At 44.6% G+C, this 27,167-nt stretch overlaps 50 non-coding genes across 50 annotated transcripts; all 50 read left to right on the top strand.

Moving 5' to 3' along the window:
• Positions 1-80: 80 nt before the first annotated feature.
• On the top strand, positions 81-166 carry TRNAY-GUA (transfer RNA tyrosine (anticodon GUA)). Its single transcript is given in 2 exon segments — positions 81-117; positions 131-166. It is a non-coding gene; the product is annotated as a tRNA-Tyr (tRNA).
• Positions 167-295: 129 nt separating this feature from the next.
• Positions 296-367, top strand: TRNAA-CGC (transfer RNA alanine (anticodon CGC)). The gene has a single exon. It is a non-coding gene; the product is annotated as a tRNA-Ala (tRNA).
• Positions 368-796: 429 nt separating this feature from the next.
• On the top strand, positions 797-868 carry TRNAA-UGC (transfer RNA alanine (anticodon UGC)). The gene has a single exon. It is a non-coding gene; the product is annotated as a tRNA-Ala (tRNA).
• A 768-nt stretch (positions 869-1,636) lies between these two features.
• TRNAY-GUA (transfer RNA tyrosine (anticodon GUA)) lies at positions 1,637-1,722 on the top strand. Its single transcript is given in 2 exon segments — positions 1,637-1,673; positions 1,687-1,722. It is a non-coding gene; the product is annotated as a tRNA-Tyr (tRNA).
• A 628-nt stretch (positions 1,723-2,350) lies between these two features.
• Positions 2,351-2,422, top strand: TRNAA-UGC (transfer RNA alanine (anticodon UGC)). Its single transcript has one exon. It is a non-coding gene; the product is annotated as a tRNA-Ala (tRNA).
• Positions 2,423-3,189: 767 nt separating this feature from the next.
• TRNAY-GUA (transfer RNA tyrosine (anticodon GUA)) lies at positions 3,190-3,275 on the top strand. Its single transcript is given in 2 exon segments — positions 3,190-3,226; positions 3,240-3,275. It is a non-coding gene; the product is annotated as a tRNA-Tyr (tRNA).
• Positions 3,276-3,404: 129 nt separating this feature from the next.
• Positions 3,405-3,476, top strand: TRNAA-CGC (transfer RNA alanine (anticodon CGC)). Its single transcript has one exon. It is a non-coding gene; the product is annotated as a tRNA-Ala (tRNA).
• A 428-nt stretch (positions 3,477-3,904) lies between these two features.
• Positions 3,905-3,976, top strand: TRNAA-UGC (transfer RNA alanine (anticodon UGC)). Its single transcript has one exon. It is a non-coding gene; the product is annotated as a tRNA-Ala (tRNA).
• A 768-nt stretch (positions 3,977-4,744) lies between these two features.
• On the top strand, positions 4,745-4,830 carry TRNAY-GUA (transfer RNA tyrosine (anticodon GUA)). Its single transcript is given in 2 exon segments — positions 4,745-4,781; positions 4,795-4,830. It is a non-coding gene; the product is annotated as a tRNA-Tyr (tRNA).
• Positions 4,831-4,959: 129 nt separating this feature from the next.
• TRNAA-CGC (transfer RNA alanine (anticodon CGC)) lies at positions 4,960-5,031 on the top strand. Its single transcript has one exon. It is a non-coding gene; the product is annotated as a tRNA-Ala (tRNA).
• A 429-nt stretch (positions 5,032-5,460) lies between these two features.
• TRNAA-UGC (transfer RNA alanine (anticodon UGC)) lies at positions 5,461-5,532 on the top strand. Its single transcript has one exon. It is a non-coding gene; the product is annotated as a tRNA-Ala (tRNA).
• Positions 5,533-6,299: 767 nt separating this feature from the next.
• On the top strand, positions 6,300-6,385 carry TRNAY-GUA (transfer RNA tyrosine (anticodon GUA)). Its single transcript is given in 2 exon segments — positions 6,300-6,336; positions 6,350-6,385. It is a non-coding gene; the product is annotated as a tRNA-Tyr (tRNA).
• A 129-nt stretch (positions 6,386-6,514) lies between these two features.
• Positions 6,515-6,586, top strand: TRNAA-CGC (transfer RNA alanine (anticodon CGC)). The gene has a single exon. It is a non-coding gene; the product is annotated as a tRNA-Ala (tRNA).
• Positions 6,587-7,015: 429 nt separating this feature from the next.
• On the top strand, positions 7,016-7,087 carry TRNAA-UGC (transfer RNA alanine (anticodon UGC)). The gene has a single exon. It is a non-coding gene; the product is annotated as a tRNA-Ala (tRNA).
• Positions 7,088-7,855: 768 nt separating this feature from the next.
• On the top strand, positions 7,856-7,941 carry TRNAY-GUA (transfer RNA tyrosine (anticodon GUA)). The gene is given in 2 exon segments: positions 7,856-7,892; positions 7,906-7,941. It is a non-coding gene; the product is annotated as a tRNA-Tyr (tRNA).
• Positions 7,942-8,570: 629 nt separating this feature from the next.
• TRNAA-UGC (transfer RNA alanine (anticodon UGC)) lies at positions 8,571-8,642 on the top strand. The gene has a single exon. It is a non-coding gene; the product is annotated as a tRNA-Ala (tRNA).
• A 768-nt stretch (positions 8,643-9,410) lies between these two features.
• On the top strand, positions 9,411-9,496 carry TRNAY-GUA (transfer RNA tyrosine (anticodon GUA)). Its single transcript is given in 2 exon segments — positions 9,411-9,447; positions 9,461-9,496. It is a non-coding gene; the product is annotated as a tRNA-Tyr (tRNA).
• A 129-nt stretch (positions 9,497-9,625) lies between these two features.
• Positions 9,626-9,697, top strand: TRNAA-CGC (transfer RNA alanine (anticodon CGC)). The gene has a single exon. It is a non-coding gene; the product is annotated as a tRNA-Ala (tRNA).
• Positions 9,698-10,126: 429 nt separating this feature from the next.
• TRNAA-UGC (transfer RNA alanine (anticodon UGC)) lies at positions 10,127-10,198 on the top strand. The gene has a single exon. It is a non-coding gene; the product is annotated as a tRNA-Ala (tRNA).
• Positions 10,199-10,966: 768 nt separating this feature from the next.
• On the top strand, positions 10,967-11,052 carry TRNAY-GUA (transfer RNA tyrosine (anticodon GUA)). Its single transcript is given in 2 exon segments — positions 10,967-11,003; positions 11,017-11,052. It is a non-coding gene; the product is annotated as a tRNA-Tyr (tRNA).
• A 129-nt stretch (positions 11,053-11,181) lies between these two features.
• Positions 11,182-11,253, top strand: TRNAA-CGC (transfer RNA alanine (anticodon CGC)). Its single transcript has one exon. It is a non-coding gene; the product is annotated as a tRNA-Ala (tRNA).
• A 429-nt stretch (positions 11,254-11,682) lies between these two features.
• Positions 11,683-11,754, top strand: TRNAA-UGC (transfer RNA alanine (anticodon UGC)). Its single transcript has one exon. It is a non-coding gene; the product is annotated as a tRNA-Ala (tRNA).
• Positions 11,755-12,522: 768 nt separating this feature from the next.
• Positions 12,523-12,608, top strand: TRNAY-GUA (transfer RNA tyrosine (anticodon GUA)). The gene is given in 2 exon segments: positions 12,523-12,559; positions 12,573-12,608. It is a non-coding gene; the product is annotated as a tRNA-Tyr (tRNA).
• Positions 12,609-12,737: 129 nt separating this feature from the next.
• On the top strand, positions 12,738-12,809 carry TRNAA-CGC (transfer RNA alanine (anticodon CGC)). Its single transcript has one exon. It is a non-coding gene; the product is annotated as a tRNA-Ala (tRNA).
• Positions 12,810-13,238: 429 nt separating this feature from the next.
• TRNAA-UGC (transfer RNA alanine (anticodon UGC)) lies at positions 13,239-13,310 on the top strand. The gene has a single exon. It is a non-coding gene; the product is annotated as a tRNA-Ala (tRNA).
• A 768-nt stretch (positions 13,311-14,078) lies between these two features.
• TRNAY-GUA (transfer RNA tyrosine (anticodon GUA)) lies at positions 14,079-14,164 on the top strand. The gene is given in 2 exon segments: positions 14,079-14,115; positions 14,129-14,164. It is a non-coding gene; the product is annotated as a tRNA-Tyr (tRNA).
• A 129-nt stretch (positions 14,165-14,293) lies between these two features.
• Positions 14,294-14,365, top strand: TRNAA-CGC (transfer RNA alanine (anticodon CGC)). The gene has a single exon. It is a non-coding gene; the product is annotated as a tRNA-Ala (tRNA).
• Positions 14,366-14,794: 429 nt separating this feature from the next.
• TRNAA-UGC (transfer RNA alanine (anticodon UGC)) lies at positions 14,795-14,866 on the top strand. Its single transcript has one exon. It is a non-coding gene; the product is annotated as a tRNA-Ala (tRNA).
• A 768-nt stretch (positions 14,867-15,634) lies between these two features.
• On the top strand, positions 15,635-15,720 carry TRNAY-GUA (transfer RNA tyrosine (anticodon GUA)). Its single transcript is given in 2 exon segments — positions 15,635-15,671; positions 15,685-15,720. It is a non-coding gene; the product is annotated as a tRNA-Tyr (tRNA).
• Positions 15,721-15,849: 129 nt separating this feature from the next.
• Positions 15,850-15,921, top strand: TRNAA-CGC (transfer RNA alanine (anticodon CGC)). The gene has a single exon. It is a non-coding gene; the product is annotated as a tRNA-Ala (tRNA).
• A 429-nt stretch (positions 15,922-16,350) lies between these two features.
• TRNAA-UGC (transfer RNA alanine (anticodon UGC)) lies at positions 16,351-16,422 on the top strand. The gene has a single exon. It is a non-coding gene; the product is annotated as a tRNA-Ala (tRNA).
• Positions 16,423-17,190: 768 nt separating this feature from the next.
• Positions 17,191-17,276, top strand: TRNAY-GUA (transfer RNA tyrosine (anticodon GUA)). Its single transcript is given in 2 exon segments — positions 17,191-17,227; positions 17,241-17,276. It is a non-coding gene; the product is annotated as a tRNA-Tyr (tRNA).
• A 129-nt stretch (positions 17,277-17,405) lies between these two features.
• TRNAA-CGC (transfer RNA alanine (anticodon CGC)) lies at positions 17,406-17,477 on the top strand. Its single transcript has one exon. It is a non-coding gene; the product is annotated as a tRNA-Ala (tRNA).
• Positions 17,478-17,906: 429 nt separating this feature from the next.
• TRNAA-UGC (transfer RNA alanine (anticodon UGC)) lies at positions 17,907-17,978 on the top strand. The gene has a single exon. It is a non-coding gene; the product is annotated as a tRNA-Ala (tRNA).
• Positions 17,979-18,746: 768 nt separating this feature from the next.
• Positions 18,747-18,832, top strand: TRNAY-GUA (transfer RNA tyrosine (anticodon GUA)). The gene is given in 2 exon segments: positions 18,747-18,783; positions 18,797-18,832. It is a non-coding gene; the product is annotated as a tRNA-Tyr (tRNA).
• Positions 18,833-18,961: 129 nt separating this feature from the next.
• TRNAA-CGC (transfer RNA alanine (anticodon CGC)) lies at positions 18,962-19,033 on the top strand. Its single transcript has one exon. It is a non-coding gene; the product is annotated as a tRNA-Ala (tRNA).
• Positions 19,034-19,462: 429 nt separating this feature from the next.
• Positions 19,463-19,534, top strand: TRNAA-UGC (transfer RNA alanine (anticodon UGC)). The gene has a single exon. It is a non-coding gene; the product is annotated as a tRNA-Ala (tRNA).
• A 768-nt stretch (positions 19,535-20,302) lies between these two features.
• TRNAY-GUA (transfer RNA tyrosine (anticodon GUA)) lies at positions 20,303-20,388 on the top strand. The gene is given in 2 exon segments: positions 20,303-20,339; positions 20,353-20,388. It is a non-coding gene; the product is annotated as a tRNA-Tyr (tRNA).
• Positions 20,389-20,517: 129 nt separating this feature from the next.
• Positions 20,518-20,589, top strand: TRNAA-CGC (transfer RNA alanine (anticodon CGC)). Its single transcript has one exon. It is a non-coding gene; the product is annotated as a tRNA-Ala (tRNA).
• A 429-nt stretch (positions 20,590-21,018) lies between these two features.
• TRNAA-UGC (transfer RNA alanine (anticodon UGC)) lies at positions 21,019-21,090 on the top strand. The gene has a single exon. It is a non-coding gene; the product is annotated as a tRNA-Ala (tRNA).
• A 768-nt stretch (positions 21,091-21,858) lies between these two features.
• On the top strand, positions 21,859-21,944 carry TRNAY-GUA (transfer RNA tyrosine (anticodon GUA)). The gene is given in 2 exon segments: positions 21,859-21,895; positions 21,909-21,944. It is a non-coding gene; the product is annotated as a tRNA-Tyr (tRNA).
• Positions 21,945-22,574: 630 nt separating this feature from the next.
• On the top strand, positions 22,575-22,646 carry TRNAA-UGC (transfer RNA alanine (anticodon UGC)). The gene has a single exon. It is a non-coding gene; the product is annotated as a tRNA-Ala (tRNA).
• A 768-nt stretch (positions 22,647-23,414) lies between these two features.
• TRNAY-GUA (transfer RNA tyrosine (anticodon GUA)) lies at positions 23,415-23,500 on the top strand. Its single transcript is given in 2 exon segments — positions 23,415-23,451; positions 23,465-23,500. It is a non-coding gene; the product is annotated as a tRNA-Tyr (tRNA).
• A 129-nt stretch (positions 23,501-23,629) lies between these two features.
• Positions 23,630-23,701, top strand: TRNAA-CGC (transfer RNA alanine (anticodon CGC)). Its single transcript has one exon. It is a non-coding gene; the product is annotated as a tRNA-Ala (tRNA).
• A 429-nt stretch (positions 23,702-24,130) lies between these two features.
• TRNAA-UGC (transfer RNA alanine (anticodon UGC)) lies at positions 24,131-24,202 on the top strand. Its single transcript has one exon. It is a non-coding gene; the product is annotated as a tRNA-Ala (tRNA).
• A 768-nt stretch (positions 24,203-24,970) lies between these two features.
• On the top strand, positions 24,971-25,056 carry TRNAY-GUA (transfer RNA tyrosine (anticodon GUA)). Its single transcript is given in 2 exon segments — positions 24,971-25,007; positions 25,021-25,056. It is a non-coding gene; the product is annotated as a tRNA-Tyr (tRNA).
• A 129-nt stretch (positions 25,057-25,185) lies between these two features.
• TRNAA-CGC (transfer RNA alanine (anticodon CGC)) lies at positions 25,186-25,257 on the top strand. Its single transcript has one exon. It is a non-coding gene; the product is annotated as a tRNA-Ala (tRNA).
• A 429-nt stretch (positions 25,258-25,686) lies between these two features.
• TRNAA-UGC (transfer RNA alanine (anticodon UGC)) lies at positions 25,687-25,758 on the top strand. Its single transcript has one exon. It is a non-coding gene; the product is annotated as a tRNA-Ala (tRNA).
• A 768-nt stretch (positions 25,759-26,526) lies between these two features.
• On the top strand, positions 26,527-26,612 carry TRNAY-GUA (transfer RNA tyrosine (anticodon GUA)). Its single transcript is given in 2 exon segments — positions 26,527-26,563; positions 26,577-26,612. It is a non-coding gene; the product is annotated as a tRNA-Tyr (tRNA).
• Positions 26,613-26,741: 129 nt separating this feature from the next.
• TRNAA-CGC (transfer RNA alanine (anticodon CGC)) lies at positions 26,742-26,813 on the top strand. Its single transcript has one exon. It is a non-coding gene; the product is annotated as a tRNA-Ala (tRNA).
• Positions 26,814-27,167: the final 354 nt, after the last annotated feature.

Raw genomic sequence — 27,167 nt, 5'->3', positions numbered from 1 at the left:
CGATCTGCTCCTGATCCCCCACCCCCACAACCTTTCTTGAGCGAGAGATAATTACAGCGCTGAAAGATACTTCAGCCACTCCTTCGATAGCTCAGTTGGTAGAGCGGAGGACTGTAGCATAAAGTCAGACATCCTTAGGTCGCTGGTTCAAATCCGGCTCGAAGGATTTTTTGCTTCGATTTCCATATCTTTCACTTTTATTCAAACAATACCTTCCATTGATTATGATCGAGACTTTGCAGTCCCTGGGTTTCAGGGATTCCTTGCATCCATCAAACAGCTCGAGGGCAAAAGTGGGGATGTAGCTCAGTGGTAGAGCGCATGCTTCGCATGTATGAGGTCCCGGGTTCAATCCCCGGCATCTCCAGGAGCCTCTGTTCCTTATCTTGGCTTTTTTCCAGAAGGCTAGCCTGCCATCATGCAGAAAGAAGAAGTTTGTCATGCAGTTGGGGTGAGAGCCCCACTTAAATAGTCAGACATTTGCTTTGGAAAAATCTTTGAACTAAGCATAGTTTGCGCATTTCAAGAAAATCGGAGAATTTTGCATTCCAAAAGAAGGAAATAAATGCCCTCTCTGAGGATCGAACTCAGGACCTTCAGATTATGAGACTGACGCGCTGCCTACTGCGCTAAGAAGGCTGTATATAGGCATCTGTACATAAGACCATGAAGATCATCCAGGTACAAGGCTGAAGGATTTTCCTGACTGACATTGTATACTGCAGAGTCGAATGGGGTGATGTGGCCGTCGGTTCAATGCAGGGTTTCCAATCATACAGTCAAACCTTGCAGAAGTGGGGATGTAGCTCAGTGGTAGAGCGCATGCTTTGCATGTATGAGGCCCCGGGTTCAATCCCCGGCATCTCCAGACTTTTGCCATGCTTACCTTGGATTTTGGGCCGAAAGCTAGGCTGGCATCATGATGAAGGAAGAGATATGTCCTCCAACCGGGATGAGGACCCCGCTTAATCTGTCAGACGTTTGCCTTGAAAAATCCCATGAAGTGGGGCTATCTCATTTTTGATGATTATAGATCAAAAGAATCCTACTTGTTGAAGACATCAAAGTGATGATTCATCTTGACAACCATAATGCTTTGATGATAGAAATCTGTCGCATCTCTCTTGATCATTGGTAAGGGTTCTTCTTCTAAACCAGAGACTCTTTACAGTAGCTTTTAGAAAAACGGAATATTTTGTTTATCTCAATCACCTTCAATCTACAGATTTTTCCGTTCTCTTTCCTTTTGAAAATGCATCCAAAATGCACGTTCTTGATGCTGGGTGCGTAGTAATGACTCCCATAACTTTCTGTCATTTCTTTCATGGTTCCGCGCAGCCATCCATTTGCCACCAATGCTGCCCAAGGTCTTTGTATCAAAGTTCCTTTCCTTTCTGTAAAATTGAAATTTGGAGCACCCCTGCTTATCCCCAAGCCAAGACAGAACATGAACTTTGGTCTGAAATCCTCCTTTGGGGTGATAAGACGTACCTTACAGTGTGCTCTAAGAACTGGTGACTTTGAGAGGGAGCTGCAGGTAATGTTCATGATTTTCATCGATCTGCTCCTGATCCCCACCCCCACAACCTTTCTTGAGCGAGAGATAATTACAGCGCTGAAAGATACTTCAGCCACTCCTTCGATAGCTCAGTTGGTAGAGCGGAGGACTGTAGCATAAAGTCAGACATCCTTAGGTCGCTGGTTCAAATCCGGCTCGAAGGATTTTTTGCTTCGATTTCCATATATTTCACTTTTATTCAAACAATACCTTCCATTGATTATGATCGAGACTTTGCAGTCCCTGGGTTTCAGGGATTCCTTGCATCCATCAAACAGCTCGAGGGCAAAAGTGGGGATGTAGCTCAGTGGTAGAGCGCATGCTTCGCATGTATGAGGTCCCGGGTTCAATCCCGGCATCTCCAGGAGCCTCTGTTCCTTATCTTGGCTTTTTTCCAGAAGGCTAGCCTGCCATCATGCAGAAAGAAGAAGTTTGTCATGCAGTTGGGGTGAGAGCCCCACTTAAATAGTCAGACATTTGCTTGGAAAAATCTTTGAACTAGGCATAGTTTGCGCATTTCAAGAAAATCGGAGAATTTTGCATTCCAAAAGAAGGAAATAAATGCCCTCTCTGAGGATCGAACTCAGGACCTTCAGATTATGAGACTGACGCGCTGCCTACTGCGCTAAGAAGGCTGTATATAGGCATCTGTACATAAGACCATGAAGATCATCCAGGTACAAGGCTGAAGGATTTTCCTGACTGACATTGTATACTGCAGAGTCGAATGGGGTGATGTGGCCGTCGGTTCAATGCAGGGTTTCCAATCATACAGTCAAACCTTGCAGAAGTGGGGATGTAGCTCAGTGGTAGAGCGCATGCTTTGCATGTATGAGGCCCCGGGTTCAATCCCCGGCATCTCCAGACTTTTGCCATGCTTACCTTGGATTTTGGGCCGAAAGCTAGGCTGGCATCATGATGAAGGAAGAGATATGTCCTCCAACCGGGATGAGGACCCCGCTTAATCTGTCAGACGTTTGCCTTGAAAAATCCCATGAAATGGGGCTATCTCATTTTGATGATTATAGATCAAAAGAATCCTACTTGTTGAAGACATCAAAGTGATGATTCATCTTGACAACCATAATGCTTTGATGATAGAAATCTGTCGCATCTCTCTTGATCATTGGTAAGGGTTCTTCTTCTAAACCAGAGACTCTTTACAGTAGCTTTTAGAAAAACGGAATATTTTGTTTATCTCAATCACCTTCAATCTACAGATTTTTCCGTTCTCTTTCCTTTTGAAAATGCATCCAAAATGCACGTTCTTGATGCTGGGTGCGTAGTAATGACTCCCATAACTTTCTGTCATTTCTTTCATGGTTCCGCGCAGCCATCCATTTGCCACCAATGCTGCCCAAGGTCTTTGTATCAAAGTTCCTTTCCTTTCTGTAAAATTGAAATTTGGAGCACCCCTGCTTATCCCCAAGCCAAGACAGAACATGAACTTTGGTCTGAAATCCTCCTTTGGGGTGATAAGACGTACCTTACAGTGTGCTCTAAGAACTGGTGACTTTGAGAGGGAGCTGCAGGTAATGTTCATGATTTTCATCGATCTGCTCCTGATCCCCACCCCCACAACCTTTCTTGAGCGAGAGATAATTACAGCGCTGAAAGATACTTCAGCCACTCCTTCGATAGCTCAGTTGGTAGAGCGGAGGACTGTAGCATAAAGTCAGACATCCTTAGGTCGCTGGTTCAAATCCGGCTCGAAGGATTTTTTGCTTCGATTTCCATATCTTTCACTTTTATTCAAACAATACCTTCCATTGATTATGATCGAGACTTTGCAGTCCCTGGGTTTCAGGGATTCCTTGCATCCATCAAACAGCTCGAGTGCAAAAGTGGGGATGTAGCTCAGTGGTAGAGCGCATGCTTCGCATGTATGAGGTCCCGGGTTCAATCCCCGGCATCTCCAGGAGCCTCTGTTCCTTATCTTGGCTTTTTTCCAGAAGGCTAGCCTGCCATCATGCAGAAAGAAGAAGTTTGTCATGCAGTTGGGGTGAGAGCCCCACTTAAATAGTCAGACATTTGCTTTGGAAAAATCTTTGAACTAGCATAGTTTGCGCATTTCAAGAAAATCGGAGAATTTTGCATTCCAAAAGAAGGAAATAAATGCCCTCTCTGAGGATCGAACTCAGGACCTTCAGATTATGAGACTGACGCGCTGCCTACTGCGCTAAGAAGGCTGTATATAGGCATCTGTACATAAGACCATGAAGATCATCCAGGTACAAGGCTGAAGGATTTTCCTGACTGACATTGTATACTGCAGAGTCGAATGGGGTGATGTGGCCGTCGGTTCAATGCAGGGTTTCCAATCATACAGTCAAACCTTGCAGAAGTGGGGATGTAGCTCAGTGGTAGAGCGCATGCTTTGCATGTATGAGGCCCCGGGTTCAATCCCCGGCATCTCCAGACTTTTGCCATGCTTACCTTGGATTTTGGGCCGAAAGCTAGGCTGGCATCATGATGAAGGAAGAGATATGTCCTCCAACCGGGATGAGGACCCCGCTTAATCTGTCAGACGTTTGCCTTGAAAAATCCCATGAAATGGGGCTATCTCATTTTTGATGATTATAGATCAAAAGAATCCTACTTGTTGAAGACATCAAAGTGATGATTCATCTTGACAACCATAATGCTTTGATGATAGAAATCTGTCGCATCTCTCTTGATCATTGGTAAGGGTTCTTCTTCTAAACCAGAGACTCTTTACAGTAGCTTTTAGAAAAACGGAATATTTTGTTTATCTCAATCACCTTCAATCTACAGATTTTTCCGTTCTCTTTCCTTTTGAAAATGCATCCAAAATGCACGTTCTTGATGCTGGGTGCGTAGTAATGACTCCCATAACTTTCTGTCATTTCTTTCATGGTTCCGCGCAGCCATCCATTTGCCACCAATGCTGCCCAAGGTCTTTGTATCAAAGTTCCTTTCCTTTCTGTAAAATTGAAATTTGGAGCACCCCTGCTTATCCCCAAGCCAAGACAGAACATGAACTTTGGTCTGAAATCCTCCTTTGGGGTGATAAGACGTACCTTACAGTGTGCTCTAAGAACTGGTGACTTTGAGAGGGAGCTGCAGGTAATGTTCATGATTTTCATCGATCTGCTCCTGATCCCCACCCCCACAACCTTTCTTGAGCGAGAGATAATTACAGCGCTGAAAGATACTTCAGCCACTCCTTCGATAGCTCAGTTGGTAGAGCGGAGGACTGTAGCATAAAGTCAGACATCCTTAGGTCGCTGGTTCAAATCCGGCTCGAAGGATTTTTTGCTTCGATTTCCATATCTTTCACTTTTATTCAAACAATACCTTCCATTGATTATGATCGAGACTTTGCAGTCCCTGGGTTTCAGGGATTCCTTGCATCCATCAAACAGCTCGAGTGCAAAAGTGGGGATGTAGCTCAGTGGTAGAGCGCATGCTTCGCATGTATGAGGTCCCGGGTTCAATCCCCGGCATCTCCAGGAGCCTCTGTTCCTTATCTTGGCTTTTTTCCAGAAGGCTAGCCTGCCATCATGCAGAAAGAAGAAGTTTGTCATGCAGTTGGGGTGAGAGCCCCACTTAAATAGTCAGACATTTGCTTTGGAAAAATCTTTGAACTAGGCATAGTTTGCGCATTTCAAGAAAATCGGAGAATTTTGCATTCCAAAAGAAGGAAATAAATGCCCTCTCTGAGGATCGAACTCAGGACCTTCAGATTATGAGACTGACGCGCTGCCTACTGCGCTAAGAAGGCTGTATATAGGCATCTGTACATAAGACCATGAAGATCATCCAGGTACAAGGCTGAAGGATTTTCCTGACTGACATTGTATACTGCAGAGTCGAATGGGGTGATGTGGCCGTCGGTTCAATGCAGGGTTTCCAATCATACAGTCAAACCTTGCAGAAGTGGGGATGTAGCTCAGTGGTAGAGCGCATGCTTTGCATGTATGAGGCCCCGGGTTCAATCCCCGGCATCTCCAGACTTTTGCCATGCTTACCTTGGATTTTGGGCCGAAAGCTAGGCTGGCATCATGATGAAGGAAGAGATATGTCCTCCAACCGGGATGAGGACCCCGCTTAATCTGTCAGACGTTTGCCTTGAAAAATCCCATGAAATGGGGCTATCTCATTTTTGATGATTATAGATCAAAAGAATCCTACTTGTTGAAGACATCAAAGTGATGATTCATCTTGACAACCATAATGCTTTGATGATAGAAATCTGTCGCATCTCTCTTGATCATTGGTAAGGGTTCTTCTTCTAAACCAGAGACTCTTTACAGTAGCTTTTAGAAAAACGGAATATTTTGTTTATCTCAATCACCTTCAATCTACAGATTTTTCCGTTCTCTTTCCTTTTGAAATGCATCCAAAATGCACGTTCTTGATGCTGGGTGCGTAGTAATGACTCCCATAACTTTCTGTCATTTCTTTCATGGTTCCGCGCAGCCATCCATTTGCCACCAATGCTGCCCAAGGTCTTTGTATCAAAGTTCCTTTCCTTTCTGTAAAATTGAAATTTGGAGCACCCCTGCTTATCCCCAAGCCAAGACAGAACATGAACTTTGGTCTGAAATCCTCCTTTGGGGTGATAAGACGTACCTTACAGTGTGCTCTAAGAACTGGTGACTTTGAGAGGGAGCTGCAGGTAATGTTCATGATTTTCATCGATCTGCTCCTGATCCCCACCCCCACAACCTTTCTTGAGCGAGAGATAATTACAGCGCTGAAAGATACTTCAGCCACTCCTTCGATAGCTCAGTTGGTAGAGCGGAGGACTGTAGCATAAAGTCAGACATCCTTAGGTCGCTGGTTCAAATCCGGCTCGAAGGATTTTTTGCTTCGATTTCCATATCTTTCACTTTTATTCAAACAATACCTTCCATTGATTATGATCGAGACTTTGCAGTCCCTGGGTTTCAGGGATTCCTTGCATCCATCAAACAGCTCGAGTGCAAAAGTGGGGATGTAGCTCAGTGGTAGAGCGCATGCTTCGCATGTATGAGGTCCCGGGTTCAATCCCCGGCATCTCCAGGAGCCTCTGTTCCTTATCTTGGCTTTTTTCCAGAAGGCTAGCCTGCCATCATGCAGAAAGAAGAAGTTTGTCATGCAGTTGGGGTGAGAGCCCCACTTAAATAGTCAGACATTTGCTTTGGAAAAATCTTTGAACTAGGCATAGTTTGCGCATTTCAAGAAAATCGGAGAATTTTGCATTCCAAAAGAAGGAAATAAATGCCCTCTCTGAGGATCGAACTCAGGACCTTCAGATTATGAGACTGACGCGCTGCCTACTGCGCTAAGAAGGCTGTATATAGGCATCTGTACATAAGACCATGAAGATCATCCAGGTACAAGGCTGAAGGATTTTCCTGACTGACATTGTATACTGCAGAGTCGAATGGGGTGATGTGGCCGTCGGTTCAATGCAGGGTTTCCAATCATACAGTCAAACCTTGCAGAAGTGGGGATGTAGCTCAGTGGTAGAGCGCATGCTTTGCATGTATGAGGCCCCGGGTTCAATCCCCGGCATCTCCAGACTTTTGCCATGCTTACCTTGGATTTTGGGCCGAAAGCTAGGCTGGCATCATGATGAAGGAAGAGATATGTCCTCCAACCGGGATGAGGACCCCGCTTAATCTGTCAGACGTTTGCCTTGAAAAATCCCATGAAATGGGGCTATCTCATTTTTGATGATTATAGATCAAAAGAATCCTACTTGTTGAAGACATCAAAGTGATGATTCATCTTGACAACCATAATGCTTTGATGATAGAAATCTGTCGCATCTCTCTTGATCATTGGTAAGGGTTCTTCTTCTAAACCAGAGACTCTTTACAGTAGCTTTTAGAAAAACGGAATATTTTGTTTATCTCAATCACCTTCAATCTACAGATTTTTCCGTTCTCTTTCCTTTTGAAAATGCATCCAAAATGCACGTTCTTGATGCTGGGTGCGTAGTAATGACTCCCATAACTTTCTGTCATTTCTTTCATGGTTCCGCGCAGCCATCCATTTGCCACCAATGCTGCCCAAGGTCTTTGTATCAAAGTTCCTTTCCTTTCTGTAAAATTGAAATTTGGAGCACCCCTGCTTATCCCCAAGCCAAGACAGAACATGAACTTTGGTCTGAAATCCTCCTTTGGGGTGATAAGACGTACCTTACAGTGTGCTCTAAGAACTGGTGACTTTGAGAGGGAGCTGCAGGTAATGTTCATGATTTTCATCGATCTGCTCCTGATCCCCACCCCCACAACCTTTCTTGAGCGAGAGATAATTACAGCGCTGAAAGATACTTCAGCCACTCCTTCGATAGCTCAGTTGGTAGAGCGGAGGACTGTAGCATAAAGTCAGACATCCTTAGGTCGCTGGTTCAAATCCGGCTCGAAGGATTTTTTGCTTCGATTTCCATATCTTTCACTTTTATTCAAACAATACCTTCCATTGATTATGATCGAGACTTTGCAGTCCCTGGGTTTCAGGGATTCCTTGCATCCATCAAACAGCTCGAGTGCAAAAGTGGGGATGTAGCTCAGTGGTAGAGCGCATGCTTCGCATGTATGAGTCCCGGGTTCAATCCCCGGCATCTCCAGGAGCCTCTGTTCCTTATCTTGGCTTTTTTCCAGAAGGCTAGCCTGCCATCATGCAGAAAGAAGAAGTTTGTCATGCAGTTGGGGTGAGAGCCCCACTTAAATAGTCAGACATTTGCTTTGGAAAAATCTTTGAACTAGGCATAGTTTGCGCATTTCAAGAAAATCGGAGAATTTTGCATTCCAAAAGAAGGAAATAAATGCCCTCTCTGAGGATCGAACTCAGGACCTTCAGATTATGAGACTGACGCGCTGCCTACTGCGCTAAGAAGGCTGTATATAGGCATCTGTACATAAGACCATGAAGATCATCCAGGTACAAGGCTGAAGGATTTTCCTGACTGACATTGTATACTGCAGAGTCGAATGGGGTGATGTGGCCGTCGGTTCAATGCAGGGTTTCCAATCATACAGTCAAACCTTGCAGAAGTGGGGATGTAGCTCAGTGGTAGAGCGCATGCTTTGCATGTATGAGGCCCCGGGTTCAATCCCCGGCATCTCCAGACTTTTGCCATGCTTACCTTGGATTTTGGGCCGAAAGCTAGGCTGGCATCATGATGAAGGAAGAGATATGTCCTCCAACCGGGATGAGGACCCCGCTTAATCTGTCAGACGTTTGCCTTGAAAAATCCCATGAAATGGGGCTATCTCATTTTTGATGATTATAGATCAAAAGAATCCTACTTGTTGAAGACATCAAAGTGATGATTCATCTTGACAACCATAATGCTTTGATGATAGAAATCTGTCGCATCTCTCTTGATCATTGGTAAGGGTTCTTCTTCTAAACCAGAGACTCTTTACAGTAGCTTTTAGAAAAACGGAATATTTTGTTTATCTCAATCACCTTCAATCTACAGATTTTTCCGTTCTCTTTCCTTTTGAAAATGCATCCAAAATGCACGTTCTTGATGCTGGGTGCGTAGTAATGACTCCCATAACTTTCTGTCATTTCTTTCATGGTTCCGCGCAGCCATCCATTTGCCACCAATGCTGCCCAAGGTCTTTGTATCAAAGTTCCTTTCCTTTCTGTAAAATTGAAATTTGGAGCACCCCTGCTTATCCCCAAGCCAAGACAGAACATGAACTTTGGTCTGAAATCCTCCTTTGGGGTGATAAGACGTACCTTACAGTGTGCTCTAAGAACTGGTGACTTTGAGAGGGAGCTGCAGGTAATGTTCATGATTTTCATCGATCTGCTCCTGATCCCCACCCCCACAACCTTTCTTGAGCGAGAGATAATTACAGCGCTGAAAGATACTTCAGCCACTCCTTCGATAGCTCAGTTGGTAGAGCGGAGGACTGTAGCATAAAGTCAGACATCCTTAGGTCGCTGGTTCAAATCCGGCTCGAAGGATTTTTTGCTTCGATTTCCATATCTTTCACTTTTATTCAAACAATACCTTCCATTGATTATGATCGAGACTTTGCAGTCCCTGGGTTTCAGGGATTCCTTGCATCCATCAAACAGCTCGAGTGCAAAAGTGGGGATGTAGCTCAGTGGTAGAGCGCATGCTTCGCATGTATGAGGTCCCGGGTTCAATCCCCGGCATCTCCAGGAGCCTCTGTTCCTTATCTTGGCTTTTTTCCAGAAGGCTAGCCTGCCATCATGCAGAAAGAAGAAGTTTGTCATGCAGTTGGGGTGAGAGCCCCACTTAAATAGTCAGACATTTGCTTTGGAAAAATCTTTGAACTAGGCATAGTTTGCGCATTTCAAGAAAATCGGAGAATTTTGCATTCCAAAAGAAGGAAATAAATGCCCTCTCTGAGGATCGAACTCAGGACCTTCAGATTATGAGACTGACGCGCTGCCTACTGCGCTAAGAAGGCTGTATATAGGCATCTGTACATAAGACCATGAAGATCATCCAGGTACAAGGCTGAAGGATTTTCCTGACTGACATTGTATACTGCAGAGTCGAATGGGGTGATGTGGCCGTCGGTTCAATGCAGGGTTTCCAATCATACAGTCAAACCTTGCAGAAGTGGGGATGTAGCTCAGTGGTAGAGCGCATGCTTTGCATGTATGAGGCCCCGGGTTCAATCCCCGGCATCTCCAGACTTTTGCCATGCTTACCTTGGATTTTGGGCCGAAAGCTAGGCTGGCATCATGATGAAGGAAGAGATATGTCCTCCAACCGGGATGAGGACCCCGCTTAATCTGTCAGACGTTTGCCTTGAAAAATCCCATGAAATGGGGCTATCTCATTTTTGATGATTATAGATCAAAAGAATCCTACTTGTTGAAGACATCAAAGTGATGATTCATCTTGACAACCATAATGCTTTGATGATAGAAATCTGTCGCATCTCTCTTGATCATTGGTAAGGGTTCTTCTTCTAAACCAGAGACTCTTTACAGTAGCTTTTAGAAAAACGGAATATTTTGTTTATCTCAATCACCTTCAATCTACAGATTTTTCCGTTCTCTTTCCTTTTGAAAATGCATCCAAAATGCACGTTCTTGATGCTGGGTGCGTAGTAATGACTCCCATAACTTTCTGTCATTTCTTTCATGGTTCCGCGCAGCCATCCATTTGCCACCAATGCTGCCCAAGGTCTTTGTATCAAAGTTCCTTTCCTTTCTGTAAAATTGAAATTTGGAGCACCCCTGCTTATCCCCAAGCCAAGACAGAACATGAACTTTGGTCTGAAATCCTCCTTTGGGGTGATAAGACGTACCTTACAGTGTGCTCTAAGAACTGGTGACTTTGAGAGGGAGCTGCAGGTAATGTTCATGATTTTCATCGATCTGCTCCTGATCCCCACCCCCACAACCTTTCTTGAGCGAGAGATAATTACAGCGCTGAAAGATACTTCAGCCACTCCTTCGATAGCTCAGTTGGTAGAGCGGAGGACTGTAGCATAAAGTCAGACATCCTTAGGTCGCTGGTTCAAATCCGGCTCGAAGGATTTTTTGCTTCGATTTCCATATCTTTCACTTTTATTCAAACAATACCTTCCATTGATTATGATCGAGACTTTGCAGTCCCTGGGTTTCAGGGATTCCTTGCATCCATCAAACAGCTCGAGTGCAAAAGTGGGGATGTAGCTCAGTGGTAGAGCGCATGCTTCGCATGTATGAGGTCCCGGGTTCAATCCCCGGCATCTCCAGGAGCCTCTGTTCCTTATCTTGGCTTTTTTCCAGAAGGCTAGCCTGCCATCATGCAGAAAGAAGAAGTTTGTCATGCAGTTGGGGTGAGAGCCCCACTTAAATAGTCAGACATTTGCTTTGGAAAAATCTTTGAACTAGGCATAGTTTGCGCATTTCAAGAAAATCGGAGAATTTTGCATTCCAAAAGAAGGAAATAAATGCCCTCTCTGAGGATCGAACTCAGGACCTTCAGATTATGAGACTGACGCGCTGCCTACTGCGCTAAGAAGGCTGTATATAGGCATCTGTACATAAGACCATGAAGATCATCCAGGTACAAGGCTGAAGGATTTTCCTGACTGACATTGTATACTGCAGAGTCGAATGGGGTGATGTGGCCGTCGGTTCAATGCAGGGTTTCCAATCATACAGTCAAACCTTGCAGAAGTGGGGATGTAGCTCAGTGGTAGAGCGCATGCTTTGCATGTATGAGGCCCCGGGTTCAATCCCCGGCATCTCCAGACTTTTGCCATGCTTACCTTGGATTTTGGGCCGAAAGCTAGGCTGGCATCATGATGAAGGAAGAGATATGTCCTCCAACCGGGATGAGGACCCCGCTTAATCTGTCAGACGTTTGCCTTGAAAAATCCCATGAAATGGGGCTATCTCATTTTTGATGATTATAGATCAAAAGAATCCTACTTGTTGAAGACATCAAAGTGATGATTCATCTTGACAACCATAATGCTTTGATGATAGAAATCTGTCGCATCTCTCTTGATCATTGGTAAGGGTTCTTCTTCTAAACCAGAGACTCTTTACAGTAGCTTTTAGAAAAACGGAATATTTTGTTTATCTCAATCACCTTCAATCTACAGATTTTTCCGTTCTCTTTCCTTTTGAAAATGCATCCAAAATGCACGTTCTTGATGCTGGGTGCGTAGTAATGACTCCCATAACTTTCTGTCATTTCTTTCATGGTTCCGCGCAGCCATCCATTTGCCACCAATGCTGCCCAAGGTCTTTGTATCAAAGTTCCTTTCCTTTCTGTAAAATTGAAATTTGGAGCACCCCTGCTTATCCCCAAGCCAAGACAGAACATGAACTTTGGTCTGAAATCCTCCTTTGGGGTGATAAGACGTACCTTACAGTGTGCTCTAAGAACTGGTGACTTTGAGAGGGAGCTGCAGGTAATGTTCATGATTTTCATCGATCTGCTCCTGATCCCCACCCCCACAACCTTTCTTGAGCGAGAGATAATTACAGCGCTGAAAGATACTTCAGCCACTCCTTCGATAGCTCAGTTGGTAGAGCGGAGGACTGTAGCATAAAGTCAGACATCCTTAGGTCGCTGGTTCAAATCCGGCTCGAAGGATTTTTTGCTTCGATTTCCATATCTTTCACTTTTATTCAAACAATACCTTCCATTGATTATGATCGAGACTTTGCAGTCCCTGGGTTTCAGGGATTCCTTGCATCCATCAAACAGCTCGAGGGCAAAAGTGGGGATGTAGCTCAGTGGTAGAGCGCATGCTTCGCATGTATGAGGTCCCGGGTTCAATCCCCGGCATCTCCAGGAGCCTCTGTTCCTTATCTTGGCTTTTTTCCAGAAGGCTAGCCTGCCATCATGCAGAAAGAAGAAGTTTGTCATGCAGTTGGGGTGAGAGCCCCACTTAAATAGTCAGACATTTGCTTTGGAAAAATCTTTGAACTAAGCATAGTTTGCGCATTTCAAGAAAATCGGAGAATTTTGCATTCCAAAAGAAGGAAATAAATGCCCTCTCTGAGGATCGAACTCAGGACCTTCAGATTATGAGACTGACGCGCTGCCTACTGCGCTAAGAAGGCTGTATATAGGCATCTGTACATAAGACCATGAAGATCATCCAGGTACAAGGCTGAAGGATTTTCCTGACTGACATTGTATACTGCAGAGTCGAATGGGGTGATGTGGCCGTCGGTTCAATGCAGGGTTTCCAATCATACAGTCAAACCTTGCAGAAGTGGGGATGTAGCTCAGTGGTAGAGCGCATGCTTTGCATGTATGAGGCCCCGGGTTCAATCCCCGGCATCTCCAGACTTTTGCCATGCTTACCTTGGATTTTGGGCCGAAAGCTAGGCTGGCATCATGATGAAGGAAGAGATATGTCCTCCAACCGGGATGAGGACCCCGCTTAATCTGTCAGACGTTTGCCTTGAAAAATCCCATGAAGTGGGGCTATCTCATTTTTGATGATTATAGATCAAAAGAATCCTACTTGTTGAAGACATCAAAGTGATGATTCATCTTGACAACCATAATGCTTTGATGATAGAAATCTGTCGCATCTCTCTTGATCATTGGTAAGGGTTCTTCTTCTAAACCAGAGACTCTTTACAGTAGCTTTTAGAAAAACGGAATATTTTGTTTATCTCAATCACCTTCAATCTACAGATTTTTCCGTTCTCTTTCCTTTTGAAAATGCATCCAAAATGCACGTTCTTGATGCTGGGTGCGTAGTAATGACTCCCATAACTTTCTGTCATTTCTTTCATGGTTCCGCGCAGCCATCCATTTGCCACCAATGCTGCCCAAGGTCTTTGTATCAAAGTTCCTTTCCTTTCTGTAAAATTGAAATTTGGAGCACCCCTGCTTATCCCCAAGCCAAGACAGAACATGAACTTTGGTCTGAAATCCTCCTTTGGGGTGATAAGACGTACCTTACAGTGTGCTCTAAGAACTGGTGACTTTGAGAGGGAGCTGCAGGTAATGTTCATGATTTTCATCGATCTGCTCCTGATCCCCACCCCCACAACCTTTCTTGAGCGAGAGATAATTACAGCGCTGAAAGATACTTCAGCCACTCCTTCGATAGCTCAGTTGGTAGAGCGGAGGACTGTAGCATAAAGTCAGACATCCTTAGGTCGCTGGTTCAAATCCGGCTCGAAGGATTTTTTGCTTCGATTTCCATATATTTCACTTTTATTCAAACAATACCTTCCATTGATTATGATCGAGACTTTGCAGTCCCTGGGTTTCAGGGATTCCTTGCATCCATCAAACAGCTCGAGGGCAAAAGTGGGGATGTAGCTCAGTGGTAGAGCGCATGCTTCGCATGTATGAGGTCCCGGGTTCAATCCCCGGCATCTCCAGGAGCCTCTGTTCCTTATCTTGGCTTTTTTCCAGAAGGCTAGCCTGCCATCATGCAGAAAGAAGAAGTTTGTCATGCAGTTGGGGTGAGAGCCCCACTTAAATAGTCAGACATTTGCTTTGGAAAAATCTTTGAACTAGGCATAGTTTGCGCATTTCAAGAAAATCGGAGAATTTTGCATTCCAAAAGAAGGAAATAAATGCCCTCTCTGAGGATCGAACTCAGGACCTTCAGATTATGAGACTGACGCGCTGCCTACTGCGCTAAGAAGACTGTATATAGGCATCTGTACATAAGACCATGAAGATCATCCAGGTACAAGGCTGAAGGATTTTCCTGACTGACATTGTATACTGCAGAGTCGAATGGGGTGATGTGGCCGTCGGTTCAATGCAGGGTTTCCAATCATACAGTCAAACCTTGCAGAAGTGGGGATGTAGCTCAGTGGTAGAGCGCATGCTTTGCATGTATGAGGCCCCGGGTTCAATCCCCGGCATCTCCAGACTTTTGCCATGCTTACCTTGGATTTTGGGCCGAAAGCTAGGCTGGCATCATGATGAAGGAAGAGATATGTCCTCCAACCGGGATGAGGACCCCGCTTAATCTGTCAGACGTTTGCCTTGAAAAATCCCATGAAATGGGGCTATCTCATTTTTGATGATTATAGATCAAAAGAATCCTACTTGTTGAAGACATCAAAGTGATGATTCATCTTGACAACCATAATGCTTTGATGATAGAAATCTGTCGCATCTCTCTTGATCATTGGTAAGGGTTCTTCTTCTAAACCAGAGACTCTTTACAGTAGCTTTTAGAAAAACGGAATATTTTGTTTATCTCAATCACCTTCAATCTACAGATTTTTCCGTTCTCTTTCCTTTTGAAAATGCATCCAAAATGCACGTTCTTGATGCTGGGTGCGTAGTAATGACTCCCATAACTTTCTGTCATTTCTTTCATGGTTCCGCGCAGCCATCCATTTGCCACCAATGCTGCCCAAGGTCTTTGTATCAAAGTTCCTTTCCTTTCTGTAAAATTGAAATTTGGAGCACCCCTGCTTATCCCCAAGCCAAGACAGAACATGAACTTTGGTCTGAAATCCTCCTTTGGGGTGATAAGACGTACCTTACAGTGTGCTCTAAGAACTGGTGACTTTGAGAGGGAGCTGCAGGTAATGTTCATGATTTTCATCGATCTGCTCCTGATCCCCACCCCCACAACCTTTCTTGAGCGAGAGATAATTACAGCGCTGAAAGATACTTCAGCCACTCCTTCGATAGCTCAGTTGGTAGAGCGGAGGACTGTAGCATAAAGTCAGACATCCTTAGGTCGCTGGTTCAAATCCGGCTCGAAGGATTTTTTGCTTCGATTTCCATATCTTTCACTTTTATTCAAACAATACCTTCCATTGATTATGATCGAGACTTTGCAGTCCCTGGGTTTCAGGGATTCCTTGCATCCATCAAACAGCTCGAGTGCAAAAGTGGGGATGTAGCTCAGTGGTAGAGCGCATGCTTCGCATGTATGAGGTCCCGGGTTCAATCCCCGGCATCTCCAGGAGCCTCTGTTCCTTATCTTGGCTTTTTTCCAGAAGGCTAGCCTGCCATCATGCAGAAAGAAGAAGTTTGTCATGCAGTTGGGGTGAGAGCCCCACTTAAATAGTCAGACATTTGCTTTGGAAAAATCTTTGAACTAGGCATAGTTTGCGCATTTCAAGAAAATCGGAGAATTTTGCATTCCAAAAGAAGGAAATAAATGCCCTCTCTGAGGATCGAACTCAGGACCTTCAGATTATGAGACTGACGCGCTGCCTACTGCGCTAAGAAGGCTGTATATAGGCATCTGTACATAAGACCATGAAGATCATCCAGGTACAAGGCTGAAGGATTTTCCTGACTGACATTGTATACTGCAGAGTCGAATGGGGTGATGTGGCCGTCGGTTCAATGCAGGGTTTCCAATCATACAGTCAAACCTTGCAGAAGTGGGGATGTAGCTCAGTGGTAGAGCGCATGCTTTGCATGTATGAGGCCCCGGGTTCAATCCCCGGCATCTCCAGACTTTTGCCATGCTTACCTTGGATTTTGGGCCGAAAGCTAGGCTGGCATCATGATGAAGGAAGAGATATGTCCTCCAACCGGGATGAGGACCCCGCTTAATCTGTCAGACGTTTGCCTTGAAAAATCCCATGAAATGGGGCTATCTCATTTTTGATGATTATAGATCAAAAGAATCCTACTTGTTGAAGACATCAAAGTGATGATTCATCTTGACAACCATAATGCTTTGATGATAGAAATCTGTCGCATCTCTCTTGATCATTGGTAAGGGTTCTTCTTCTAAACCAGAGACTCTTTACAGTAGCTTTTAGAAAAACGGAATATTTTGTTTATCTCAATCACCTTCAATCTACAGATTTTTCCGTTCTCTTTCCTTTTGAAAATGCATCCAAAATGCACGTTCTTGATGCTGGGTGCGTAGTAATGACTCCCATAACTTTCTGTCATTTCTTTCATGGTTCCGCGCAGCCATCCATTTGCCACCAATGCTGCCCAAGGTCTTTGTATCAAAGTTCCTTTCCTTTCTGTAAAATTGAAATTTGGAGCACCCCTGCTTATCCCCAAGCCAAGACAGAACATGAACTTTGGTCTGAAATCCTCCTTTGGGGTGATAAGACGTACCTTACAGTGTGCTCTAAGAACTGGTGACTTTGAGAGGGAGCTGCAGGTAATGTTCATGATTTTCATCGATCTGCTCCTGATCCCCACCCCCACAACCTTTCTTGAGCGAGAGATAATTACAGCGCTGAAAGATACTTCAGCCACTCCTTCGATAGCTCAGTTGGTAGAGCGGAGGACTGTAGCATAAAGTCAGACATCCTTAGGTCGCTGGTTCAAATCCGGCTCGAAGGATTTTTTGCTTCGATTTCCATATCTTTCACTTTTATTCAAACAATACCTTCCATTGATTATGATCGAGACTTTGCAGTCCCTGGGTTTCAGGGATTCCTTGCATCCATCAAACAGCTCGAGTGCAAAAGTGGGGATGTAGCTCAGTGGTAGAGCGCATGCTTCGCATGTATGAGGTCCCGGGTTCAATCCCCGGCATCTCCAGGAGCCTCTGTTCCTTATCTTGGCTTTTTTCCAGAAGGCTAGCCTGCCATCATGCAGAAAGAAGAAGTTTGTCATGCAGTTGGGGTGAGAGCCCCACTTAAATAGTCAGACATTTGCTTTGGAAAAATCTTTGAACTAGGCATAGTTTGCGCATTTCAAGAAAATCGGAGAATTTTGCATTCCAAAAGAAGGAAATAAATGCCCTCTCTGAGGATCGAACTCAGGACCTTCAGATTATGAGACTGACGCGCTGCCTACTGCGCTAAGAAGGCTGTATATAGGCATCTGTACATAAGACCATGAAGATCATCCAGGTACAAGGCTGAAGGATTTTCCTGACTGACATTGTATACTGCAGAGTCGAATGGGGTGATGTGGCCGTCGGTTCAATGCAGGGTTTCCAATCATACAGTCAAACCTTGCAGAAGTGGGGATGTAGCTCAGTGGTAGAGCGCATGCTTTGCATGTATGAGGCCCCGGGTTCAATCCCCGGCATCTCCAGACTTTTGCCATGCTTACCTTGGATTTTGGGCCGAAAGCTAGGCTGGCATCATGATGAAGGAAGAGATATGTCCTCCAACCGGGATGAGGACCCCGCTTAATCTGTCAGACGTTTGCCTTGAAAAATCCCATGAAATGGGGCTATCTCATTTTTGATGATTATAGATCAAAAGAATCCTACTTGTTGAAGACATCAAAGTGATGATTCATCTTGACAACCATAATGCTTTGATGATAGAAATCTGTCGCATCTCTCTTGATCATTGGTAAGGGTTCTTCTTCTAAACCAGAGACTCTTTACAGTAGCTTTTAGAAAAACGGAATATTTTGTTTATCTCAATCACCTTCAATCTACAGATTTTTCCGTTCTCTTTCCTTTTGAAAATGCATCCAAAATGCACGTTCTTGATGCTGGGTGCGTAGTAATGACTCCCATAACTTTCTGTCATTTCTTTCATGGTTCCGCGCAGCCATCCATTTGCCACCAATGCTGCCCAAGGTCTTTGTATCAAAGTTCCTTTCCTTTCTGTAAAATTGAAATTTGGAGCACCCCTGCTTATCCCCAAGCCAAGACAGAACATGAACTTTGGTCTGAAATCCTCCTTTGGGGTGATAAGACGTACCTTACAGTGTGCTCTAAGAACTGGTGACTTTGAGAGGGAGCTGCAGGTAATGTTCATGATTTTCATCGATCTGCTCCTGATCCCCACCCCCACAACCTTTCTTGAGCGAGAGATAATTACAGCGCTGAAAGATACTTCAGCCACTCCTTCGATAGCTCAGTTGGTAGAGCGGAGGACTGTAGCATAAAGTCAGACATCCTTAGGTCGCTGGTTCAAATCCGGCTCGAAGGATTTTTTGCTTCGATTTCCATATCTTTCACTTTTATTCAAACAATACCTTCCATTGATTATGATCGAGACTTTGCAGTCCCTGGGTTTCAGGGATTCCTTGCATCCATCAAACAGCTCGAGGGCAAAAGTGGGGATGTAGCTCAGTGGTAGAGCGCATGCTTCGCATGTATGAGGTCCCGGGTTCAATCCCCGGCATCTCCAGGAGCCTCTGTTCCTTATCTTGGCTTTTTTCCAGAAGGCTAGCCTGCCATCATGCAGAAAGAAGAAGTTTGTCATGCAGTTGGGGTGAGAGCCCCACTTAAATAGTCAGACATTTGCTTTGGAAAAATCTTTGAACTAAGCATAGTTTGCGCATTTCAAGAAAATCGGAGAATTTTGCATTCCAAAAGAAGGAAATAAATGCCCTCTCTGAGGATCGAACTCAGGACCTTCAGATTATGAGACTGACGCGCTGCCTACTGCGCTAAGAAGGCTGTATATAGGCATCTGTACATAAGACCATGAAGATCATCCAGGTACAAGGCTGAAGGATTTTCCTGACTGACATTGTATACTGCAGAGTCGAATGGGGTGATGTGGCCGTCGGTTCAATGCAGGGTTTCCAATCATACAGTCAAACCTTGCAGAAGTGGGGATGTAGCTCAGTGGTAGAGCGCATGCTTTGCATGTATGAGGCCCCGGGTTCAATCCCCGGCATCTCCAGACTTTTGCCATGCTTACCTTGGATTTTGGGCCGAAAGCTAGGCTGGCATCATGATGAAGGAAGAGATATGTCCTCCAACCGGGATGAGGACCCCGCTTAATCTGTCAGACGTTTGCCTTGAAAAATCCCATGAAGTGGGGCTATCTCATTTTTGATGATTATAGATCAAAAGAATCCTACTTGTTGAAGACATCAAAGTGATGATTCATCTTGACAACCATAATGCTTTGATGATAGAAATCTGTCGCATCTCTCTTGATCATTGGTAAGGGTTCTTCTTCTAAACCAGAGACTCTTTACAGTAGCTTTTAGAAAAACGGAATATTTTGTTTATCTCAATCACCTTCAATCTACAGATTTTTCCGTTCTCTTTCCTTTTGAAAATGCATCCAAAATGCACGTTCTTGATGCTGGGTGCGTAGTAATGACTCCCATAACTTTCTGTCATTTCTTTCATGGTTCCGCGCAGCCATCCATTTGCCACCAATGCTGCCCAAGGTCTTTGTATCAAAGTTCCTTTCCTTTCTGTAAAATTGAAATTTGGAGCACCCCTGCTTATCCCCAAGCCAAGACAGAACATGAACTTTGGTCTGAAATCCTCCTTTGGGGTGATAAGACGTACCTTACAGTGTGCTCTAAGAACTGGTGACTTTGAGAGGGAGCTGCAGGTAATGTTCATGATTTTCATCGATCTGCTCCTGATCCCCACCCCCACAACCTTTCTTGAGCGAGAGATAATTACAGCGCTGAAAGATACTTCAGCCACTCCTTCGATAGCTCAGTTGGTAGAGCGGAGGACTGTAGCATAAAGTCAGACATCCTTAGGTCGCTGGTTCAAATCCGGCTCGAAGGATTTTTTGCTTCGATTTCCATATATTTCACTTTTATTCAAACAATACCTTCCATTGATTATGATCGAGACTTTGCAGTCCCTGGGTTTCAGGGATTCCTTGCATCCATCAAACAGCTCGAGGGCAAAAGTGGGGATGTAGCTCAGTGGTAGAGCGCATGCTTCGCATGTATGAGGTCCCGGGTTCAATCCCCGGCATCTCCAGGAGCCTCTGTTCCTTATCTTGGCTTTTTTCCAGAAGGCTAGCCTGCCATCATGCAGAAAGAAGAAGTTTGTCATGCAGTTGGGGTGAGAGCCCCACTTAAATAGTCAGACATTTGCTTTGGAAAAATCTTTGAACTAGGCATAGTTTGCGCATTTCAAGAAAATCGGAGAATTTTGCATTCCAAAAGAAGGAAATAAATGCCCTCTCTGAGGATCGAACTCAGGACCTTCAGATTATGAGACTGACGCGCTGCCTACTGCGCTAAGAAGACTGTATATAGGCATCTGTACATAAGACCATGAAGATCATCCAGGTACAAGGCTGAAGGATTTTCCTGACTGACATTGTATACTGCAGAGTCGAATGGGGTGATGTGGCCGTCGGTTCAATGCAGGGTTTCCAATCATACAGTCAAACCTTGCAGAAGTGGGGATGTAGCTCAGTGGTAGAGCGCATGCTTTGCATGTATGAGGCCCCGGGTTCAATCCCCGGCATCTCCAGACTTTTGCCATGCTTACCTTGGATTTTGGGCCGAAAGCTAGGCTGGCATCATGATGAAGGAAGAGATATGTCCTCCAACCGGGATGAGGACCCCGCTTAATCTGTCAGACGTTTGCCTTGAAAAATCCCATGAAATGGGGCTATCTCATTTTTGATGATTATAGATCAAAAGAATCCTACTTGTTGAAGACATCAAAGTGATGATTCATCTTGACAACCATAATGCTTTGATGATAGAAATCTGTCGCATCTCTCTTGATCATTGGTAAGGGTTCTTCTTCTAAACCAGAGACTCTTTACAGTAGCTTTTAGAAAAACGGAATATTTTGTTTATCTCAATCACCTTCAATCTACAGATTTTTCCGTTCTCTTTCCTTTTGAAAATGCATCCAAAATGCACGTTCTTGATGCTGGGTGCGTAGTAATGACTCCCATAACTTTCTGTCATTTCTTTCATGGTTCCGCGCAGCCATCCATTTGCCACCAATGCTGCCCAAGGTCTTTGTATCAAAGTTCCTTTCCTTTCTGTAAAATTGAAATTTGGAGCACCCCTGCTTATCCCCAAGCCAAGACAGAACATGAACTTTGGTCTGAAATCCTCCTTTGGGGTGATAAGACGTACCTTACAGTGTGCTCTAAGAACTGGTGACTTTGAGAGGGAGCTGCAGGTAATGTTCATGATTTTCATCGATCTGCTCCTGATCCCCACCCCCACAACCTTTCTTGAGCGAGAGATAATTACAGCGCTGAAAGATACTTCAGCCACTCCTTCGATAGCTCAGTTGGTAGAGCGGAGGACTGTAGCATAAAGTCAGACATCCTTAGGTCGCTGGTTCAAATCCGGCTCGAAGGATTTTTTGCTTCGATTTCCATATATTTCACTTTTATTCAAACAATACCTTCCATTGATTATGATCGAGACTTTGCAGTCCCTGGGTTTCAGGGATTCCTTGCATCCATCAAACAGCTCGAGGGCAAAAGTGGGGATGTAGCTCAGTGGTAGATCGCATGCTTCGCATGTATGAGGTCCCGGGTTCAATCCCCGGCATCTCCAGGAGCCTCTGTTCCTTATCTTGGCTTTTTTCCAGAAGGCTAGCCTGCCATCATGCAGAAAGAAGAAGTTTGTCATGCAGTTGGGGTGAGAGCCCCACTTAAATAGTCAGACATTTGCTTTGGAAAAATCTTTGAACTAGGCATAGTTTGCGCATTTCAAGAAAATCGGAGAATTTTGCATTCCAAAAGAAGGAAATAAATGCCCTCTCTGAGGATCGAACTCAGGACCTTCAGATTATGAGACTGACGCGCTGCCTACTGCGCTAAGAAGACTGTATATAGGCATCTGTACATAAGACCATGAAGATCATCCAGGTACAAGGCTGAAGGATTTTCCTGACTGACATTGTATACTGCAGAGTCGAATGGGGTGATGTGGCCGTCGGTTCAATGCAGGGTTTCCAATCATACAGTCAAACCTTGCAGAAGTGGGGATGTAGCTCAGTGGTAGAGCGCATGCTTTGCATGTATGAGGCCCCGGGTTCAATCCCCGGCATCTCCAGACTTTTGCCATGCTTACCTTGGATTTTGGGCCGAAAGCTAGGCTGGCATCATGATGAAGGAAGAGATATGTCCTCCAACCGGGATGAGGACCCCGCTTAATCTGTCAGACGTTTGCCTTGAAAAATCCCATGAAATGGGGCTATCTCATTTTTGATGATTATAGATCAAAAGAATCCTACTTGTTGAAGACATCAAAGTGATGATTCATCTTGACAACCATAATGCTTTGATGATAGAAATCTGTCGCATCTCTCTTGATCATTGGTAAGGGTTCTTCTTCTAAACCAGAGACTCTTTACAGTAGCTTTTAGAAAAACGGAATATTTTGTTTATCTCAATCACCTTCAATCTACAGATTTTTCCGTTCTCTTTCCTTTTGAAAATGCATCCAAAATGCACGTTCTTGATGCTGGGTGCGTAGTAATGACTCCCATAACTTTCTGTCATTTCTTTCATGGTTCCGCGCAGCCATCCATTTGCCACCAATGCTGCCCAAGGTCTTTGTATCAAAGTTCCTTTCCTTTCTGTAAAATTGAAATTTGGAGCACCCCTGCTTATCCCCAAGCCAAGACAGAACATGAACTTTGGTCTGAAATCCTCCTTTGGGGTGATAAGACGTACCTTACAGTGTGCTCTAAGAACTGGTGACTTTGAGAGGGAGCTGCAGGTAATGTTCATGATTTTCATCGATCTGCTCCTGATCCCCACCCCCACAACCTTTCTTGAGCGAGAGATAATTACAGCGCTGAAAGATACTTCAGCCACTCCTTCGATAGCTCAGTTGGTAGAGCGGAGGACTGTAGCATAAAGTCAGACATCCTTAGGTCGCTGGTTCAAATCCGGCTCGAAGGATTTTTTGCTTCGATTTCCATATATTTCACTTTTATTCAAACAATACCTTCCATTGATTATGATCGAGACTTTGCAGTCCCTGGGTTTCAGGGATTCCTTGCATCCATCAAACAGCTCGAGGGCAAAAGTGGGGATGTAGCTCAGTGGTAGAGCGCATGCTTCGCATGTATGAGGTCCCGGGTTCAATCCCCGGCATCTCCAGGAGCCTCTGTTCCTTATCTTGGCTTTTTTCCAGAAGGCTAGCCTGCCATCATGCAGAAAGAAGAAGTTTGTCATGCAGTTGGGGTGAGAGCCCCACTTAAATAGTCAGACATTTGCTTTGGAAAAATCTTTGAACTAGGCATAGTTTGCGCATTTCAAGAAAATCGGAGAATTTTGCATTCCAAAAGAAGGAAATAAATGCCCTCTCTGAGGATCGAACTCAGGACCTTCAGATTATGAGACTGACGCGCTGCCTACTGCGCTAAGAAGACTGTATATAGGCATCTGTACATAAGACCATGAAGATCATCCAGGTACAAGGCTGAAGGATTTTCCTGACTGACATTGTATACTGCAGAGTCGAATGGGGTGATGTGGCCGTCGGTTCAATGCAGGGTTTCCAATCATACAGTCAAACCTTGCAGAAGTGGGGATGTAGCTCAGTGGTAGAGCGCATGCTTTGCATGTATGAGGCCCCGGGTTCAATCCCCGGCATCTCCAGACTTTTGCCATGCTTACCTTGGATTTTGGGCCGAAAGCTAGGCTGGCATCATGATGAAGGAAGAGATATGTCCTCCAACCGGGATGAGGACCCCGCTTAATCTGTCAGACGTTTGCCTTGAAAAATCCCATGAAATGGGGCTATCTCATTTTTGATGATTATAGATCAAAAGAATCCTACTTGTTGAAGACATCAAAGTGATGATTCATCTTGACAACCATAATGCTTTGATGATAGAAATCTGTCGCATCTCTCTTGATCATTGGTAAGGGTTCTTCTTCTAAACCAGAGACTCTTTACAGTAGCTTTTAGAAAAACGGAATATTTTGTTTATCTCAATCACCTTCAATCTACAGATTTTTCCGTTCTCTTTCCTTTTGAAAATGCATCCAAAATGCACGTTCTTGATGCTGGGTGCGTAGTAATGACTCCCATAACTTTCTGTCATTTCTTTCATGGTTCCGCGCAGCCATCCATTTGCCACCAATGCTGCCCAAGGTCTTTGTATCAAAGTTCCTTTCCTTTCTGTAAAATTGAAATTTGGAGCACCCCTGCTTATCCCCAAGCCAAGACAGAACATGAACTTTGGTCTGAAATCCTCCTTTGGGGTGATAAGACGTACCTTACAGTGTGCTCTAAGAACTGGTGACTTTGAGAGGGAGCTGCAGGTAATGTTCATGATTTTCATCGATCTGCTCCTGATCCCCACCCCCACAACCTTTCTTGAGCGAGAGATAATTACAGCGCTGAAAGATACTTCAGCCACTCCTTCGATAGCTCAGTTGGTAGAGCGGAGGACTGTAGCATAAAGTCAGACATCCTTAGGTCGCTGGTTCAAATCCGGCTCGAAGGATTTTTTGCTTCGATTTCCATATCTTTCACTTTTATTCAAACAATACCTTCCATTGATTATGATCGAGACTTTGCAGTCCCTGGGTTTCAGGGATTCCTTGCATCCATCAAACAGCTCGAGTGCAAAAGTGGGGATGTAGCTCAGTGGTAGAGCGCATGCTTCGCATGTATGAGGTCCCGGGTTCAATCCCCGGCATCTCCAGGAGCCTCTGTTCCTTATCTTGGCTTTTTTCCAGAAGGCTAGCCTGCCATCATGCAGAAAGAAGAAGTTTGTCATGCAGTTGGGGTGAGAGCCCCACTTAAATAGTCAGACATTTGCTTTGGAAAAATCTTTGAACTAGGCATAGTTTGCGCATTTCAAGAAAATCGGAGAATTTTGCATTCCAAAAGAAGGAAATAAATGCCCTCTCTGAGGATCGAACTCAGGACCTTCAGATTATGAGACTGACGCGCTGCCTACTGCGCTAAGAAGGCTGTATATAGGCATCTGTACATAAGACCATGAAGATCATCCAGGTACAAGGCTGAAGGATTTTCCTGACTGACATTGTATACTGCAGAGTCGAATGGGGTGATGTGGCCGTCGGTTCAATGCAGGGTTTCCAATCATACAGTCAAACCTTGCAGAAGTGGGGATGTAGCTCAGTGGTAGAGCGCATGCTTTGCATGTATGAGGCCCCGGGTTCAATCCCCGGCATCTCCAGACTTTTGCCATGCTTACCTTGGATTTTGGGCCGAAAGCTAGGCTGGCATCATGATGAAGGAAGAGATATGTCCTCCAACCGGGATGAGGACCCCGCTTAATCTGTCAGACGTTTGCCTTGAAAAATCCCATGAAATGGGGCTATCTCATTTTTGATGATTATAGATCAAAAGAATCCTACTTGTTGAAGACATCAAAGTGATGATTCATCTTGACAACCATAATGCTTTGATGATAGAAATCTGTCGCATCTCTCTTGATCATTGGTAAGGGTTCTTCTTCTAAACCAGAGACTCTTTACAGTAGCTTTTAGAAAAACGGAATATTTTGTTTATCTCAATCACCTTCAATCTACAGATTTTTCCGTTCTCTTTCCTTTTGAAAATGCATCCAAAATGCACGTTCTTGATGCTGGGTGCGTAGTAATGACTCCCATAACTTTCTGTCATTTCTTTCATGGTTCCGCGCAGCCATCCATTTGCCACCAATGCTGCCCAAGGTCTTTGTATCAAAGTTCCTTTCCTTTCTGTAAAATTGAAATTTGGAGCACCCCTGCTTATCCCCAAGCCAAGACAGAACATGAACTTTGGTCTGAAATCCTCCTTTGGGGTGATAAGACGTACCTTACAGTGTGCTCTAAGAACTGGTGACTTTGAGAGGGAGCTGCAGGTAATGTTCATGATTTTCATCGATCTGCTCCTGATCCCCACCCCCACAACCTTTCTTGAGCGAGAGATAATTACAGCGCTGAAAGATACTTCAGCCACTCCTTCGATAGCTCAGTTGGTAGAGCGGAGGACTGTAGCATAAAGTCAGACATCCTTAGGTCGCTGGTTCAAATCCGGCTCGAAGGATTTTTTGCTTCGATTTCCATATCTTTCACTTTTATTCAAACAATACCTTCCATTGATTATGATCGAGACTTTGCAGTCCCTGGGTTTCAGGGATTCCTTGCATCCATCAAACAGCTCGAGTGCAAAAGTGGGGATGTAGCTCAGTGGTAGAGCGCATGCTTCGCATGTATGAGGTCCCGGGTTCAATCCCCGGCATCTCCAGGAGCCTCTGTTCCTTATCTTGGCTTTTTTCCAGAAGGCTAGCCTGCCATCATGCAGAAAGAAGAAGTTTGTCATGCAGTTGGGGTGAGAGCCCCACTTAAATAGTCAGACATTTGCTTTGGAAAAATCTTTGAACTAGGCATAGTTTGCGCATTTCAAGAAAATCGGAGAATTTTGCATTCCAAAAGAAGGAAATAAATGCCCTCTCTGAGGATCGAACTCAGGACCTTCAGATTATGAGACTGACGCGCTGCCTACTGCGCTAAGAAGGCTGTATATAGGCATCTGTACATAAGACCATGAAGATCATCCAGGTACAAGGCTGAAGGATTTTCCTGACTGACATTGTATACT

Source organism: Triturus cristatus, chromosome 4_1, assembly GCF_964204655.1.
Source record: "Triturus cristatus chromosome 4_1, aTriCri1.1, whole genome shotgun sequence".
NCBI classification, from domain to species: Eukaryota; Metazoa; Chordata; class Amphibia; order Caudata; family Salamandridae; genus Triturus; species Triturus cristatus.
This window is presented reverse-complemented; position numbering and strand designations above follow the sequence as displayed.